The sequence below is a fragment of the Ascaphus truei genome, chromosome 12 (assembly GCF_040206685.1).
Source record: "Ascaphus truei isolate aAscTru1 chromosome 12, aAscTru1.hap1, whole genome shotgun sequence".
Lineage (NCBI taxonomy): Eukaryota > Metazoa > Chordata > Amphibia > Anura > Ascaphidae > Ascaphus > Ascaphus truei.
The window spans coordinates 15,899,885-15,917,633 of NC_134494.1; the positions used below are offsets into that span (position 1 = coordinate 15,899,885).

The window sequence follows — 17,749 nt, forward strand, 5'->3', positions numbered from 1 at the left end:
GGGGGGCTATGGATGCTGTGCATTTTTTATCCTATATAAGGATGCTATCAAGGATTTGGAGGTGGGAGTAGGGCTTCTTTAGCCAATACGTGTGGTTTTATTTCTGTTTGTTTTCAGTTTCAAGCCCTCGAGTTTCTACTGTTTGGATTATCGGGCACTCGTTTGTGTATTGGGCGGCAAAGGGGGCAGTGCATGCTCTTATGGAGGATCTTTTTTTTTGATTGGTTGCTGGTGGCTTCAGCCATGAAGATGAGGAGGATGACCTTCATCCGGCTGGGGTAAGTAATCAATTGTAATTGTGTCCAAAATGGATTAGCCAGTGTTGGGTATTAGGCCCCCACTGAGGGCCTTCATAGCCACAGTGGCAATCAATGGATTTAATGTCTATTTTAAATGTTTGTATTTTTTCATGTATTTATTGGTTGTTGTTTTTAATGCTTTTCAATGGGCAAAAGTCCTGTTAGCCACATTTGGCTAATAGGGCTATTACACATTACTGTAAGGGGGAGGTCGTTTTGTTGGGAGTAATGGGGTGATGATGGGGGTAGTTGCCCCAGTGTGGGTTGCTTGGCCCTATGGGGGGGGGGGCGGGGGAATGGGTGGCAGGAGGAGTCAACCCCTTCATTACCATAGCCGTTAATAAAGCATTACAGTACTTTGTAATGCTTTACTATCCACTAAGGTAGTCAAGGGAGGAAAGTAATATATTTTAATATTGTTAATGAATCTTTTTTTTATCATAGTTTGTCCTTGATTGCCAATGTGTCTATCTTTGCCCTAATTGAGAAGGCCTAGGCAGCCACAGGGGTTTAGGGGAAAATCATTTTTTTTAAAGTATTTTTAATGCCATGTATTATTTTATTTTTCTATTTTTTTGGAATGCTAAAAAGGACTATTGGCCACATTTGGCTAATAGGGCTTTTGTCCATTAGTCTAGAGCATGGGGGTTGGGTGGGGAATGGATGATGGGGGTATGTGCCCCTCGGAGGGTGGTTGGGGTGAGAAGGGGGGTGGCGGGAGGTGTTAACCCCTTGCTTACCTTAGGGGTTAGTAAAGCATTGCACGTGTTAATTCCTGCATTGAGGTTTATCTACATTTCATGTGTTTTGCTCCTGTTGCAAGCGGTTTACCAGTAACACAATTGATGCATCATCTATTTCTGATAAAGGTTCAAAAGATTGGAAAAACATGTCTGCAATTCTAGCTGCACACGAGAGAAGCAGTGAATATTTGGAGCAAGGAACTTGAACTGCGATTGAAAAGCAAGAAAACAATTGATCAAGAACATTTGGGTCTCATTAAACAAGAACAAAAGCATGGGCAGCAAATCTTAGAACGACTGATTTCTGTAGTGAGAGTTCTTGGTACAGTATGCAAAATCTGTCCTTTCGGGGAACAGGCGAAGAACTGAACACGTCTGGTAACAGGAACTTCCTGAGGTTTGTAGAATGTCTGGCTTTGTTTCACCCACTTATGGATGAGAATCTTTGTAAAAGATAAAAGACAATGAGACATGTACACTACCTTAGGAAAGATATACAGGCAGTCCTCGTTTTACAACGCTTCGCTTTACAACGAATGGCATATCCAACGCTATGCAATACATACCTATGTTCATTTTTACAACGCCAAAATGGCTTATCCAACGCTCTTACGACGCTTTGCAACGTTGTGTATGTGTGTATATATATATACAAATTCACATAAACAACGTTGCAAAGCGTCGTAAGAGCGTATATATATAATATTATACTATATAATATTATATTATACTACATAATATATTATTTATTATGTTATATTATATATATAACTAGCTGAGAGACCCGGCGTTGCCCGGGATGTAAATGCGTAATAGGTAGTATTATTTATAAATCGTGGAACAATAGGTGAGTATTTGTTGTAAAGGTTGGATAATAATATTGAAAAGAAAGATGGAAGAAAATGTAATACGATGTTGTATAAAAATGGTTTATTGTAACCACACCACAGTACAATGTATATTTTGGTGCCATAAGTGATGTAAAAATCTGAGTCGTGTGTCCTGCTAGGGTGTGAGGCGGCGGGTGGCGCGTGGGTTGTGAGTGCTGTCTGTGAGTGGGGGTCCTGCTAGGGTGTGAGGCGGCGGGTGGCGCGTGGGTTGTGAGTGCTGTCTGTGAGTGGGGGTCCTGCAAGGGTGTGAGGCGGCGGGTGGCGCGTGGGTTGTGAGTGCTGTCTGTGAGTGGGGGTCCTGCTAGGGTGTGAGGCGGCGGCTGGCGCGTGGGTTGTGAGTGCTGTCTGTGAGTGGGGGTCCTGCTAGGGTGTGAGGCGGTGGGTCAGTGATGTCGGGGGGTAGGGGCGGGAGGCAGCAGGTGTGTGTGGCGGCAGGTATGTGTCGAGTGTGGCGGGTGTCTGTTGAGTGCGTGCAGCGGCTGTGAGGCGGTGGGTGAAAGGCAGAGGCGGCCGGAGTAAGGGCGGGTGAAAGGCAGAGGCGGGGGTGGGGAGGCGGTAAGGCGGGCATGAAGGCGAAGGGCGGCGGGAAGGGGAGGAGGGGGTGGAGGAGGGGGGCAAGGGGTGGAGGAGGGGGGAAGGGTTAGAGGAGGGGGGGGGAAGGGTTAGAGGAGGGGGGGGAAGGGTTAGAGGGGGGGGGGAAGGGTTAGAGGAGGGGGGGAAGGGTTAGAGGAGGGGGGGGGGGGGGAAGGGGGGGAAGGGTTAGAGGAGGGGGGGAAGGGTTTGAGGAGGGGGTTGAAGTGTGGGAGGGGGTGGGAGGGGAAAGGGTAAAAAGAGGTGGAGGGGGGGGTGGAAAGGGGAGCGGAGGGGGGGTGAAGGGGAGCGGGGGGGGGAAGGGGAGCGGGGGGGAAGGGGAGCGGGGGGGGGGAGGGGAGAAGTGGTGGGAAGGGGGAGGAGGGGGGAGGTGGTGGAAAGGGGGAGGTGGTGGGAAGGGGGAGAAGGGGGGAGGTGGTGGGAAGGGGGGAGGTGGTGGGAAGGAGGAGGAGGGGGAAGGTGGTGGAAAGGGAGAGAAGGGGGGATGTGGTGGGAAGGGGGAGGAGGGGGAAGGTGGTGGGAAGGGGGAGGAGGGGGGAGGTGGTGGGAAGGGGGGAAGGTGGTGGGAAGGGGGAGGAGGGGGGAGGTGGTGGGAAGGGGGGGGGGGTGGTGGGAAGGGGGGGAGGTGGTGGAAAGGGGGGGGGAGGGGTGAGGTGGTGGGAAGGGGGAGGAGGTGGGAAGGGGGAGGCGGAGGGAAGGCGGGGGTGGGAGGCGGTGGGAAGGCGGGGGGTGGGAGGCGGTGGGAAGGCGGGGGTGGGAGGCGGTGGGAAGGGGGGTGGGAGGCGGTGGGAAGGGGGGTGGGAGGCGGTGGGAAGGGGGGGGGAGGCGGTGGGAAGGGGGGGAGGGAGGCGGTGGGAAGGGGGGGAGGCGGTGGGAGGCGGTGGGAAGGGGGGGTGGGAGGCGGTGGGAAGGGGGGGTGGGAGGCGGTGGGAAGGGGGGGTGGGAGGCGGTGTGAAGGGGGGTGGGAGGCGGTGGGAAGGGGGGGAGGGAGGCGGTGGGAAGGGGGGGTGGGAGGCGGTGGGAAGGGGGGGTGGGAGGCGGTGGGAAGGGGGGGTGGGAGGCGGTGTGAAGGGGGGGAGGCGGTGGGAAGGGGGGGAGGCGGTGGGAAGGGGGGGAGGCGGTGGGAAGGGGGGGAAGGGGGGAGGCGGTGGGGAAGGGGGGGGGGCGGTGGGAAGGGGGGGGAGGCGGTGGGAAGGGGGAGGGGAGGCGGTGGGAAGGGGGGGGGGAGGCGGTGGGAAGGGGGGGGAGGCGGTGGGAAGGGGGGGGGGGGAGGCGGTGGGAAGGGGGGGGGGGGGCGGTGGGAAGGGGGGGTGGAGGGGAGGTGAAGGGGTGAAGGGGGGGTGGAGGGGAGGTGGAGGGGAGGTGAAGGGGGGGGAGTGGAAGGGAGGGGGGTGGAAGGGAGGTGAAGGGGGGGGTGCAAGGGAGGGGGGGTGGAGGGGAGGTGAAGGGGGGGGTGGAGGGGAGGTGAAGGGGGGGTGGTAAATGGGGAGGTGAGGGGGGAGGTAAATGGGGAGGTGAAGGGGGGTGGAAGGGAGAAGTGGAGTGAGGGGAGGTGAAAGGGGGTGAGGGGAGGTGATGGGGGGTGAGGGGAGGTGATGGGGGGTGAGGGGTGGTGAAGGCCGCTCACTCACCCGTCCGGCAGGTCCCACGTGGATCTGAGGCGGGAGGCAGCGTGTTGTGGCCGCTCCCCCGCTGTGTCCCGGGCGCTCGCTCGCTCCCCCGCTGACTGTAGCGGCGCCGGGGGGGGGGTATCGGATAGACACTGACACTGGAGGGGAGGGGGGGGGGTGGAGGGGAGGTGAAGGGGGGGTGGAGGGGAGGTGAAGGGGGGGTGGAGGGGAGGTGAAGGCCGCTCACTCACCCATCCGGCAGGTCCCACGTGGATCTGAGGCGGGAGGCAGCGTGTTGTGGCCGCTCCCCCGCTGTGTCCCGGGCGCCGCCATCTTGGGCACTCGGCGCCGCGAGGCAGCCTGCCTGGCCACTGGCTGTTCCCCCGCCGGGGAGGGGGTGAGTTGTAGCGCCGGTGAGGGGGGGGCATGTATATGTGTGGGGGGGGAGAGGTGGGAGATATAGAGGGGGGGTCTCGCACGGCCGCTGACACTGGGTGGGGGGGGGGGGCGCTGAAGGGGTAATAATAGTGTGTGTGTCCCGCTGACTGTAGCAGCGCCGGGGGGCGGGGGCGAGGTGAAAACGCGGGAGACACGGGGAGAGGAGGAGGTGTGCGCGGGTGCTGCTAACTGTGAGCCCCGCTAATGTAGGTAACAGTGTGTGTGTGTGTGTGTGTGTGTGTGTCACTGTGTGTGTGTCTGTCATTGTGTGTGTGTGTCCCTGTGTGTGTGTGTCCCTGTGTGTGTGTGTCCCTGTGTGTGTGTGTCCCCTGTGTGTGTGTGTCCCCTGTGTGTGTGTGTGTCCCTGTGTTCCCTGTGTGTGTGTGTGTGTCCCTGTGTGTCCTTTGGCCCGTCACTCCGCCTCAGGCCAATGAGAGGTGTGCGGGGGCGGGCCAAGGGACCAATCAGATTTCCCCTAGGGACACCGGACATCCAGCAGGCATGCATGCATGCAGGCAGGCAAACATACAGTGCTTTCACTAATATAGTATAAGATACAGTATATACTCTATATAATTTATGTGTGTGCTGCATATCTTATTGCCTGCATAAAATATTTTGTGTATTTTAGCATTAAAAATGCCTTCAGGAAAGGAACCTTTCATTTAAACAGTGTTCCTATGGGAAAACGTGTTTCGCTTTATAACGTTTCGCTTTACAACGCCATTTTGAGTAATGCATTGTGTCGGATAACCGAGGACTGCCTGTACAGAATGAACTGATTCTGCTTTTATCCAACACCATTAAAGAAGAAATCGTACCATAAGAGAAGGAGTGGCTCAGTGAGTAAAGACACTGACTGGCACTGAGTTTGAAGCAGGGGAGCCTGGTTCAATTCCCGGTGTCGGCTCTTTGTGACCTTGGGCAAGTCACCTTATCTCCCTGTGCCTTAAAAAAAATAGATTGTAAGCTCCACGGGGCAGGGACCTGTGCCTGCAAAATGTCTGTGTAAAGCGCTACGTAAAACTAGCAGCGCTATACAAGAACATGCTATTATTATTAGAACATATATGCTCAAGTACTTTTCAAACCTTCTAGATTGTACGCCAGATGTAGGCCACGTTAAACAAATGAACCTTCCGCTTTCGTGAACATAGCTACAGACACTGATAATTGTGAGCCTGTATGCATCAAGGAACATTTCTTGGGATTTCTGCCACTAAAGAAGACAACTGGTGCGGTGTGACGGACACGATCTTTCACCAGTTACAAGACATGTCATTGCCTATTGAAAACTCACGTGGTCAAGGCTATGATAACGGAAGCAATATGAAGGGGGAAGAAAATTGTGTGCCACAAAGAATTCGGGAGTTTAATTCACATGCCTTGCAGTGCACATTCCTGCAATGTGGTTGTTAAGAATGCTGCCAAGTACTACTGGGAGGAAACGGATTTCTTTGACCTAGTACAATGTGTACATGTATATTTAATCACTTCAGCACGTCGTTGGGAAAGTCTAATTATTTATTTATTTCTAAAATGTTTTACCAGGAAGTGCAGCAGGGCCCCGCTTCTCGGCGATCCGCCGATACGGCGGTGCTGAGTAGGGGGCCGCCATGACCGCACATGCGCAGAACGGGCCGGCCAGGGGTCGCGCATGCGCGGAATGGAGGGGATTCCTTCTGTCGCGCATGCGCAGAGCGGCGCATTGCCGGTCTGCGCATGCGCACCTAACGAAAATCGCCGGTTTCCACTTTCCGGCGGGTCCTCAGAACAGAACCCGCCGTATTAGTGGGGCCTTGCTGTAATACATTGAGTTACCGCTCGTTTTCAAGTATGTCCTGGGCACAGAGTTAAATGCACCATTTGCCTCAACTTTCAGTGAAACCATTGAGCGAAACAAGATGAGAAAGTTGAATTGATGCCTCGAAACCTCCTCTCTGTCAGCTGGGTGATATCTCTGATGCACTCATTGAAATCTCTGTTGACACTACACTAACAAGATCGTCTGGCAATACCTCACGAGTAGACACACAAGCTCTTGCAGAAGGAATTTCTAGTTTCCAGTTTGTGGCTTCTCTTGTGTGGTATGACATCCTCTTTCATATCAATATGACTAACAAACACCTTCAGGCGAAAGAATTTGACGTACACGATGCCATTAAGGAAATGAGAGAAACCAAGAAGTTTCTTGTGGACTTCAGGAGTGACTTAGGCCTGTAATGTAGTGGGCGTGCGCGTGTCTGTGCACGTGACGCACACTTTTCGTGTGTGCGGTTCGTGCTGCTGTGAGCGACAGGCTTGGAAGGTACTGTGTGTGTGTCACTGTGTGTGTCACTGTGTGTGTCACTGTGTGTGTCACTGTGTGTGTGTGTGTGTGTGTCACTGTGTGTTTGTGTGTCACTGAGGAAGGTGTGCTGGGGAAAAAGACATGCTGTGAGAAGAAATAATTTATTAATATTGTGCAACTTTATACATACACATACATACACACACATACACACACTGCAGACACTGAGCTGTAGCAGCGCAAATACATACTTTTCGGAGTCTTCCCCCCGATCGCCCGGCTTCACGCTCTCTGCCGTGCGCGCGGGCCTAGCATACAATGGCTGACTAACCACAGCCAACTATAAGTGCCGTGCGCCCACTATATTACGGGCCTAAGGCTAAGGCCCCGGTAACTCCGCTGCAACGCGCGCCCGCGAGATTGGCGGCGCGTGCAGCCGATTCCCTGATCTGCAGCTCACTGCAGGAAGAGAGACCGGGGGGGCGTGGCGGGGGAGTGACGGGGCGCGGCCATGACGTCACCCGGCAGGTTCGCCCTCATTGGCTGAACCACCGGGGGGCGTGCCGTATCGCTCGTCGCGAGTCCTGCTCTCAATTCTATTGAGAGCAGGAGCAACTCTCGCCCCAGCGCTGCAGCCCCCCCTCGCAGCGGGCCCGGCGCCATTGAGGGGAGGGCTCTCGTCCGTGCAGCGTCCGCTCGGACGCTGTAGTAGGCAGCGGGGTCAAGGCCTAAGGGTTTGAGAAAACACTGGTAGATACATGTGAACTTGCTGAGGATTTGGAGATACCGGCTTTGACCCAGATCCGGTCCATATTAGGACGAGGAGGAAGCAGTTCACACGTGAAGCAGATGATGAGCCTATTCAGAGCTCCAAGGACAAATTCAAAGTGAACATTATTTTGCAGTCCTTAACACAGCCATACAGATCGGTTGAAGAAAGATTTACACAGATGCATCAAATTAGTTCTGTGCTTGGCTTCCTTACTATAAAGTTCACAGTTTGCCGAATAGAACATCAACGCAAATGATGGACATTACTTGAGGCTAGAGCAAGCTTTACAACATGGGGAATGCAAAGATGTTGATGCTTCAGATTTGTGCAGTGAATTGCGAGCCTTTGCAAGACTAGTTCCAAAGTCACCTCGAGATGTATTGAACTTTCTATGCAACAATTAGCCGACAGATAATGTCCCCTACACCTGTATTGCTCTCCGCATCCTTTTGACCCTCTCTGGTTTTTTTTGCCAGTGGTGAACGAAGCTTTTCCAAGGTAAAGTTGATCAAAACATATATTGGTTCCTCAATGATGCAAGAAAGACTTGCTGGGCTATCCACCCTGTCAATAGAACATGAAATTGCACAAAACATTGAGCTGAAGAAACTTTTTTCTGCGTCTGCTAAACTGAAAGCACAGAAAGTAAAATTCTAATGTGCACTTAAGAACTGACGGTTCACCTAGGGCACAGACCTTGCTAATAACCCTTACTTTCTGTTCAAAACTAAACTCTTTGATATTCTCAATTTCGCTATTTAGCTTTCTTTTATTATTTATCCCATTATTTATACCAGCAGTACGCAAACTGGGGGGCGTGCGGGAGATTTTGCTGGGGGGGCGTAGGCGGTTGCAGAGGCCACCGCGCTCTTTAATTTAATTTAATGCCGGGGGAATCCTGTGAGGCCCCTGCAAACTGTATTTACCTTGCTTCAGCCGGCTGTATGACGTGTCGCCATGGCAACGCAGGGTCATGCCGTGACATCACATGACCCCCGCACGCCGGAAAGGAAGGTAGGGGGGAGCAGGAAGGGGCGAATAGTTTGCGCACCCCTGATTTATACTATTGTGTTTATTTCTATTTCTATTTCTGTTTGCAGAAAGAAGACTACTTTGATTCTGTTGCAAAGCTCTCGCCTGTGCTGACTGAACAACCAATGGCTCATACCCTTACTAATAAACCTATCAGATACAAACTACATCTGGGTGTTTCATTTGAGACATCAGAACAATTTATTATTAATATCAAAAATTGTCAGCAAGGGACATTATTGATCCAGGTTCTACTCTGATAGGTAGCAGGGTCCCAAATACATTTCTCTTAAAAATAACTCATAAATAATTTATCACGGCTAGGGTCAAAATCAGGCCTGCACAACTTGTAAAGTGAGAAGGGGCGAACTGCTCCAAAGAACACTGATTTGGGCCGCACGGGTAAAATCATCATCATCATATTTCCCCCAGCACCCCTCATCATATCTTCTCTCCCCCTCCCCCTCCCACAGATCATCATCATATCAAACTCCCCCCCCCCCCCCACCCAACCCACTGACACTGACCTGCACAGGCACAGACACTGACCTGCACAGGCACAGACACTGACCTGCACAGGCACAGACCTGCACATACACTGACCTGCACAGGCACAGACACTGACCTGCACAGTCACAGACCCTGACCTGCACAGTCACAGACACTGACCTGCACAGTCACAGACACTGACCTGCACAGTCACAGACACTGACCTGCACAGTCACAGACACTGACCTGCACAGGCACAGACACTGACCTGCACAGGCACAGGCACAGACACTGACCTGCACCGGCACAGACACTGATCTGCAGAGACACTGATCTGCAGAGACACTGACCTGCAGAGACACAGACACTGACCTGCACAGACACTGACCTGCACAGACACTGACCTGCACAGGCACTGACCTGCACAGACACTGACCTGCACAGACACTGACCTGCACAGGCACAGACACTGACCTGCACAGACACAGACACTGACCTGCACAGGCACTGCCACACTGCCACAATGACACTAGCTCTGAGGAGCAGCTGCAGGGGGGGGGGGGTGTTGTCCTACCTTTCACTGTGGAGCATGGCTGGAGGGGGGGGGAGCCATCTTGGGCCCTGGCAGCAGGCACCTCACTTCCTGCTCTCACTAACAGGCTCCGCTGTCACTAACCCCGCCCCCACCCTCTGCAGTCAGACCGGCCTCAGCTCTGTTCCTTCTCTCTCTGCTGCAGGGGATCGCATCAAACTGCTGCCGATCCTTCCCTAATAGGCAGAGTTGGTTGGGGGGGGGTTGGGGGAGAAGGAGGGCATCGCGGGCCGCAGAGGGAGTCCAGGGCCGTATGAAGACTCCGCGTCTAGATTAACCAACCTATAATCATCGTGCCAGATTACTGTTTCCGATACTTCCAAAGTTGCTAGAGTTTCTTTCAGATACGACTGTAGTGTTGCTTAATTTTTAAAGTAAATATCTACACAACAGGGCAGATGAGGTTAATTAATTAATTCCTGCAATAATAGGATGTCCTTGCGGACACTGAAGGTCCGTATGTATGTATGTATGTGTATCTTTATTTATATAGCGCCAAAAGTGTACTCAGCGCTTCACAAAGAATACAGTACAGGGAATAATAATACAATAAGCACAGCAAAATCAGAAAATAGGAAAGGAAATCCCTGCCCCGAAGAGCTTACAATCTAAGAGGTATTATGGGAGACAGCAGGAAAGGGAAAAAAGTGCTGTAGATGGCAGTGCTTGGCCACAATAATTGGTACGAGTGACTGTGAGTGTGGCCAAGAACAAATGGAGAGAAGAAGGCGGTGCTCTTTGATAAAGTGCGATCCCTCGCATGAAACATGTCAAAGTGAACTTTTTTTGCTGTTTATGTGCCAATAAATTTATAGTTTGCTGTTCCAGAGGATTCCCGTTCTGTTCCACTGACGTAGGCAGCTGCCCCGCCTTCTTCTCTCCATTTGTCCTTTGCCAGCACCTCGGTAGGAGCACGCCGACAGCGCCAGGATCCCACACACCAACAGTGAGTTATGCATTGATTTGTTCCGGTTTCTTCTTGCAAAGTGTTCCTCAGTGAAGAGGTTATAGAGAGGCTGGATACCACTGTGTTATAGAGTGTGGCTACGTGGGATTTCTCTTACATTGCATTGTATTTACGTCTCAATATTGTATTTGTGCCTGATCTAGTCTGAGTAGTGTTGCTGAGGGAAGTGGTGTCCCCATTTCTCCAGAAAGACTGTGAGTGTGGGACAGTAGCTATGAGTTCAAGCTATTGGGATGCTTGAATTGCGGGGAGAGTTTTAAGGTTAGTCAGTAGATAGGTTAACACCATTGGCAGGTGAAGAGGTAGCAGGGAGGTGTGGGTGAGATATATATGTAGCCCCGGATCCCCGTCACCTCCGTTGCCAGGGGAGATGGCAAGTGCTGCTGGAGCCAAGCGGCAGACCCGCCGGCATGTCAGAAGGGTGGGGGCCGAGCAGGGAGCGGTCCGGTGCTCCGGAGGCTCCGCAGCGGGCCGACAGTGCAGGGCGCCGCCATCTTCTTTTGCATTGCGCATGCGCAGTGAAGGAATAGTCGCGGAGGCCGTTGGCTAGCTCGCGCATGCGTAGTGATAGCGTGCGAATTCCCCACCAATCAGGATAGGCTATGGGCAGGGACTACATGTCCCATGAGCCTCAGGAGTATCCCACATGGTGCCAGGGAGCCAATAGGGCTGCAGTATCTCCCTGCTCTCAGGGATTGACCCACTGCACTAGGCCAGCAGCCCCCTAGGCCCCAGTTAGCCCTGAGCCACTCAGTAGATTGAGTCACTACAGGGACAGGCCCTAGGTTAGGGACCCTGCCCCTTTTAGTGTCAGCAGTACACAGTGCGGGACACAGCGGACGCTGCGCTTCCCATTCCGAGGCCTGGGATCAGGCCTACTCCGCAGAGAGAGCGGAAGCATATCCTAATGGACAGCCCTGCCTGAGCACCGCGCTGGTGGAACCGGACGTCGCCCAGGAGGTCGTCGGATCCTTTTTGAGGATCCTTTGAACGCCTAGGTGCAGCCGCACTGGGCAGGTATTGTTAATTAAGTTCACCAACTACAGAGTACTCACACATAGTGGCAGCGCTGACCATGGGACAAGGGTTATACTGTGGACACGGTGTAGGGGTACACGGTGGTGGGCACGAGGTATACACTCCTAGGTGGGAGTGGATGACATTTGGGACTTTGGTACATGGTATGGGGTTATCACCCATGGGAAGTAGTGTTATAGAGTGACACAGTTATTGTTGCTGATGCATGGATTCACCCCAGGTTCCCATCAGCGGAGGCTCAGGCCTCCTGTGAACCTGCAGGTATATGCACCACACCTGGTAACATATAGGTTCCCCCTCACATGCACTCTATCTACGATTGAGGTAGGGGAAATACCCGTTACATATATATATGTAGCCCTGTTTCTCCCGGTACACAGGAAGCTACCAGTGCTGTTCTCAACCTTTTGGCTTGCAGGGCCTGAGCCTCTGCCACTGAGAGCCTGGGGCGATATAGTTTTACCACTCGGTGCAGCGCCTCCACCTGGGAGGGATCCCAACGGAGTGGGATTTGCCCCTAACAGGACCCAATAACAATACACACATAGCATAAAATAACAATAGTCTTTACTGTAATACTAATATTGTTATCACTCTAATGTAAATATAGATCCCCTGAGGAAGTCACGTGTTAGTGACGAAACTAGTTGGGACGAGGTGGTGACGTCAACGCGCGACGGAGAGAGGAGGTGCCTTCTGCCTGTGTGGAGCCCTGTTATTCACGCTGCACACGCGGCTAGCAGCCGAAACTTCCATTGACTGAAGGATTTATACTGCATGTGGGTTATCAGTGGGTGGGGGAGTGGGGAATGTGGATGGACTGGGCGCTTCCCAATTAATATTAGATTGGTGTAATTAGTGACACACCTTAGATACACACAATAAACCTTACACCACAAAGTGATAATAGAAATAAAAGTGTACAAGTGCAGCTCAACTTCCTCTGGTGGGACAGTTCCAAGTCCCAGGATGTAGAATTTTCTTTTCTTGGGGTTGAGGAGGAGCGCAGGATAAGTTCGTGATATGTGAAAAAATAAAAATATATATAGTGCAGATGGTAGATCACTGCTAAAAAGATAATCAATAAATGAAATGAACTCACAAAAATCGTATTGTATTACTGCATGTCAGAGATCCATCTCTCTCTGACTGGAGCCCTTTGTGTAGCTGGGGTCAGGATGCCTCTCAGTGGAGTGGATGATATGCAAGTGAAAGAAACCACAAATAGTGCATACTGTATAAACTATAAATATGTATTAGTCACAAATGTTAAGGAAACTCACATTTTCCATAAATTCAATGGGTGGTGGAGAGAACCGCCGATAGAAGGGTGGTGGAGTGTAAGGCTGCTGCCCGGTGCTTCCTTTCACTTACACCTCACAGTGTAGTTCCGCATCAGTCTCTGCGGTCGCGTCACTTCCGGTTTCGCGTCACAGGTGAGGGCAGGAAGCCAAAATGGGTCTGGTGTCAGCAGTAGATTGCCAGTCCTTCAGTGAGCAGATTCTCTCCAAACTCTAACTCTACGCGTTTCGCACACTGCTTCGTCAGGAGTATGTGGGTTATCAGGCTGATCTATACAGCACAGCGGTGTGTGTCAGAAGCTCCAACAGTTGCAATCTACTCAGGCAGAGTATTTACACTGGACCCCTCCCACCCAGCTGACGAATCCCTTAGAGATTATTCTCTTACATGCTTATTGTTTTTTAAATCTTGTAAGTGCGATTCCTTGGGACTGCGTGTCTTATTAAATGGCCTCTATTTTGTATACCGTATAACGCTATGGTGCCTGTGCTTCTTTGCTTCTCTCTCTCTCTCTCTCTCTCTCTCTCTCTCTCTCTCTCTCTCTCTCTCTCTCTCTCTCTCTCTCTCTCTCTCTCTCTCTCTCTCTTTTATATTTATATATATATATATATATATATATATATATAATCTATATAGAGAACAGAAAAATACAATGAGCGCAATCACACAGAGATTAACAAATGTTATTGTTACCACATAAACTGGAGGGTATATTACCTCACAATCTAACTTTCCCTAACTCAGTCTGCAGCCAAAAGGTCTACCGTTCCACGGGCTGGTAATAGAAAGATTTCCAAACAAGAATGACCTAGGCGCAAGTGGAGACAAGAAAAACAAACATAGGGTAATACGTTTTAACAATTCCACCACCAGATGGTACGATATGCACTTACAGTGTGTAAGATATAATCAGGCCTTGTATCCACTCTGGGATCTGGAACTATAATGAAGATTCTGGAACATCCAGCAGCTTGTCTTCCGCAGGAAACGTAATCTCGTGCGTAATGTCACATGTAGGAAGAGAAGTGAGACACACATATAGTGTAACACAGTTTATTTAAAATTAGTTATAAAATGACCATAGGTAAAATACTCACACTTTGTGAGTTTTCATAAAAACTTTTGAGAATTTAGAGCATCTCACACTCATCAGGGGTGGGTATTTGAGGATCTATGAACAGTCTTTGTTGTTGTCCTTTAAAGTGTGCTATTGACCACTTAGAATATTAGGGCCGGCTGCCAGAGGCGTAGAAACACTCTATGACTGCACTTTGATAAGTGTCCACAACCTCTTAGGTAAAGAAATTGGCTCCGTTGATTAAGGACCTGTTGGTAAGGGCCCGTGCGTCTCTCTAACTGCACCTAATGTGCTAGTTATACTCACGCCACTCAGGGGTACAGATTGTGCAGTCCCTCCCTTCTGTTTATATAATTCCCGGCCGTCTGCAGACTTCACCACTCCTCCGGCTGCTCCCGTCCTCTGTCCTCTGTGGCCGTCCTGCAACACGTGGCGGCGTGATGACGTCACTTCGTCTCGCGGGATTTTCGTCCAAATCCCCCGGCTCACTGATCCATCTGCGTCCCAATCCTCCTTGTGAAAAAACATGTACCGCAAAGATATGCCGGTACAGATCGCTACCAACAGCTGTTTGACTGCTGTCTGCTGCTCCCAAATGTCCTGTGCTCACTCTACAAATACATAAACCACGCCCTACGCGTTTCTCCGTTAGGCTTCGTCAGGGGCTGATCTCACTCTCTGTCCCTCATACTGGGTTTAAATACCCTCCTCCATTATGTGACTGGCTGCCCAGTTAATGAAAAAATTGGCAAAAATTTACATAACAATTAAACTTACTATTAAGATCATGCATCAGAGAAACATCTATTCTAAGTTATATTTATCTTTACGTTATTTCAAATTATCAGAAACAAATAATTCTAATACCACCAATTTAATAGTAAAAACATATAAAAAGATATATTGTAATATTGTATAAACGCATTCAATTATGGATACACTTCTAATTTGGCTCTTAACTTTTAAAAAACAATCAATGATTAACCTTTATTCTTAACCATTAAAGTCCCCCAATTTGGATAGACTCTGGTATAGAAGTTGCTATATTCCCTTTTAATAGAGAAGGTCTGGACTATTTAAACTTTATAGGAGTGCAATAATAAAATTAGTACCAACACTATGTATTCTATGTCAAAATAGAGTCACTACAAATCATTGGAGTAATTCTAAATTAAGATTATTTCCTCACCGGTTTTTAAAGTCAAATGCTTAAGAGGATTCCTTATATTTTTCAATTTCTATACAACACGCAAAGTAAATTTCAGAAATGATTTACCCAATTCTATTATGATTTCTGATTGAAAGACACACATTAATTCTTAAGGGAAACTGCCATGAATTTCATTCTATATGCAAACATGGTAAATTTCAAATATAATCTACACGAAAACATTGTGGATATGTATTCATAAGCCTACTGTATATTAATACTATCATCAGTATTAAGTTTGAACAATTTAAATAAAGAATCAGAGACTTTTCTTATTTTTGTACATAAAATTCACATACAATTGCCTTATTGCGTAACATATTAGATATATATAATCGGACACTTATACATAATGGACATAGATAGGGGTGGGTATGTAATGTTTCCTTGAATATATGATTCCTAGTTACATAATGGATGGTAGACTTATCACAGAGTCTGACGTATAAAGACAATTCCGGTCGCATAACTACATTTTGACTGATAATAAAAAATGTTCTTAAATTGTCACTGATATAATATATATATATATATATATAAAGGGGATGACATTATTCATATAGTATTCTAAACTACAGGCATACCCCGCATTAACGTACGCAATGGGACCGGAGCATGTATGTAAAGTGAAAATGTACTTAAAGTGAAGCACCACCTTTTTCCCACTTATCGATGCATGTACTGTACTGCAATCGTCATATATGTGCATAACTGATGTAAATAATGCATGTGTAACAAGCTCTATAGTCTCTCCGGTTGCACACAGCTTTGGTACAGGTAGGGAGCCAGTATTGCTGTTCAGGACGTGCTGACAGGCGCATGCGTGAACTGCCATTTGCCTATTGAGCGAGATGTACTTACTCGCGAGTGTACTTAAAGTGAGTGTCCTTAAACCGGGGTATGCCTGTACTTTATTCACATAGATGACAATTGGAACTCAATGTAAGTTATATGTTTAACATGTATACAGCTTAATCTCTTAGAAAGGATCCTAGGTCTATGTCGATATTTAGACCTAGTGGTGTTAGAGTTTTGAGGGCATAGATCCAGTATGTTTCCTGTCTTGATATTTTAATCACAGGGTTCCCTCCTCTCCAACTAGGTCTAATTTTTTTGATGCCTACAAATTTCAGACCCTTGGGGTCCTGACCAGGAAAATCTTTCAAATGCTTCGACACACTATGTTGTTGCAGGCCCTTTTCTATATTTCTTACATGTTCCGCTATGCGGATTTTGAGTTTTCTTGTAGTTCTCCCAATATATTGTTTGTTGCAAGGACATTGCAACAAATAGACCACATAGCTCGAATTACAGTCAATCATATCTTTTATATCATAGGTAACTTGTGAGACTTCTGACTTTATCGTCTTAAAGCTCTTTTGAGAGTTTGGATGTAGTTTGCAACCTTTACACGTCTGGCACTTGAAAAACCCAGTGGTTATCGTAACTGGTTTCAAGGTGTCCTTTTTTAAACAGCTAGGGGCTAGTCTTTGTTTGAGGTTTGCTGCCCTAGTAAAGATAATTTCAGGTTTAGATGGCAATACCTGTTGCAACATTGGGTCCTTATGTAAGATACCCCAGTGTTTGTGTATGATTTTCCTAATATCCCTAGCCGAATTACTATATCTAGTTACAAATGAAACCGATGTTTTCCCCTCTTCTCCTCTTTGTTTATCTTTAATTTTATATTGTATTAACTCTGCCCTATCCATCAAGGAAACTTTTCTATATGCATCCTCAACTATTTCCTTTTTGTATTTTCTATCGTTAAATTTAACCATTACGTCTTTTGCCTGTTCATCAAACTCATGTCTCTTCGTGCAATTGCGTCTAATTCTTTGCATTTGGCCCAATGGAATATTGTTTAACCACTTCTCTGAGTGTCCACTGTCTCCCAATAAAAAGTTATTTGTGTCCACACTTTTAATAAATGTTTTGGTCTCGATTTGTCCTTCATCAATATAAATGAGTAAATCTAGGAACTCAATCTGGGTCTTACTGTACTTAGTTGTGAACTGGAGGTTATATGGATTATTATTCAATCTTGCCAGAAATACCTCCAAGAGATCTATACTACCCTCCCAAATCAGTAGGATATCATCTATGTAGCAATGCCATGATACCAAGTTTGCGCCAAATTCGTGATTGGACCAGATAAACTGGTCCTCCCACATACCCATAAAGATATTTGCATAATTTGGCGCAAACTTGGTGGAATTGTTAAAACGTATTACCCTATGTTTGTTTTTCTTGTCTCCACTTGCGCCTAGGTCATTCTTGTTTGGATATATATATATATATATATATATATATATATATATAAATACACACACACATGATGAGCACTATTGGTCGGGGAGGAAAGTAAAAATACAATTAGCTTTTAATTAATACACCCTGTTGAAGGG

At 48.6% G+C, this 17,749-nt stretch overlaps 2 long non-coding RNA genes across 2 annotated transcripts in view; both read left to right on the forward strand.

Moving 5' to 3' along the window:
- Window positions 1-8,959, forward strand: part of LOC142463923 (uncharacterized) — an 80,891-nt gene extending 71,932 nt beyond the window's left edge. Inside the window, exon 4 of the long non-coding RNA XR_012787542.1 lies at window positions 8,734-8,959. This is a non-coding gene — a long non-coding RNA (uncharacterized LOC142463923). The remainder of the gene's footprint in view (window positions 1-8,733) is intronic.
- A 1,680-nt stretch (window positions 8,960-10,639) lies between these two features.
- LOC142463805 (uncharacterized) overlaps window positions 10,640-17,749 on the forward strand; it is a 31,491-nt gene continuing 24,381 nt past the window's right edge. The window contains exon 1 of the long non-coding RNA XR_012787500.1: window positions 10,640-10,692. This is a non-coding gene — a long non-coding RNA (uncharacterized LOC142463805). The remainder of the gene's footprint in view (window positions 10,693-17,749) is intronic.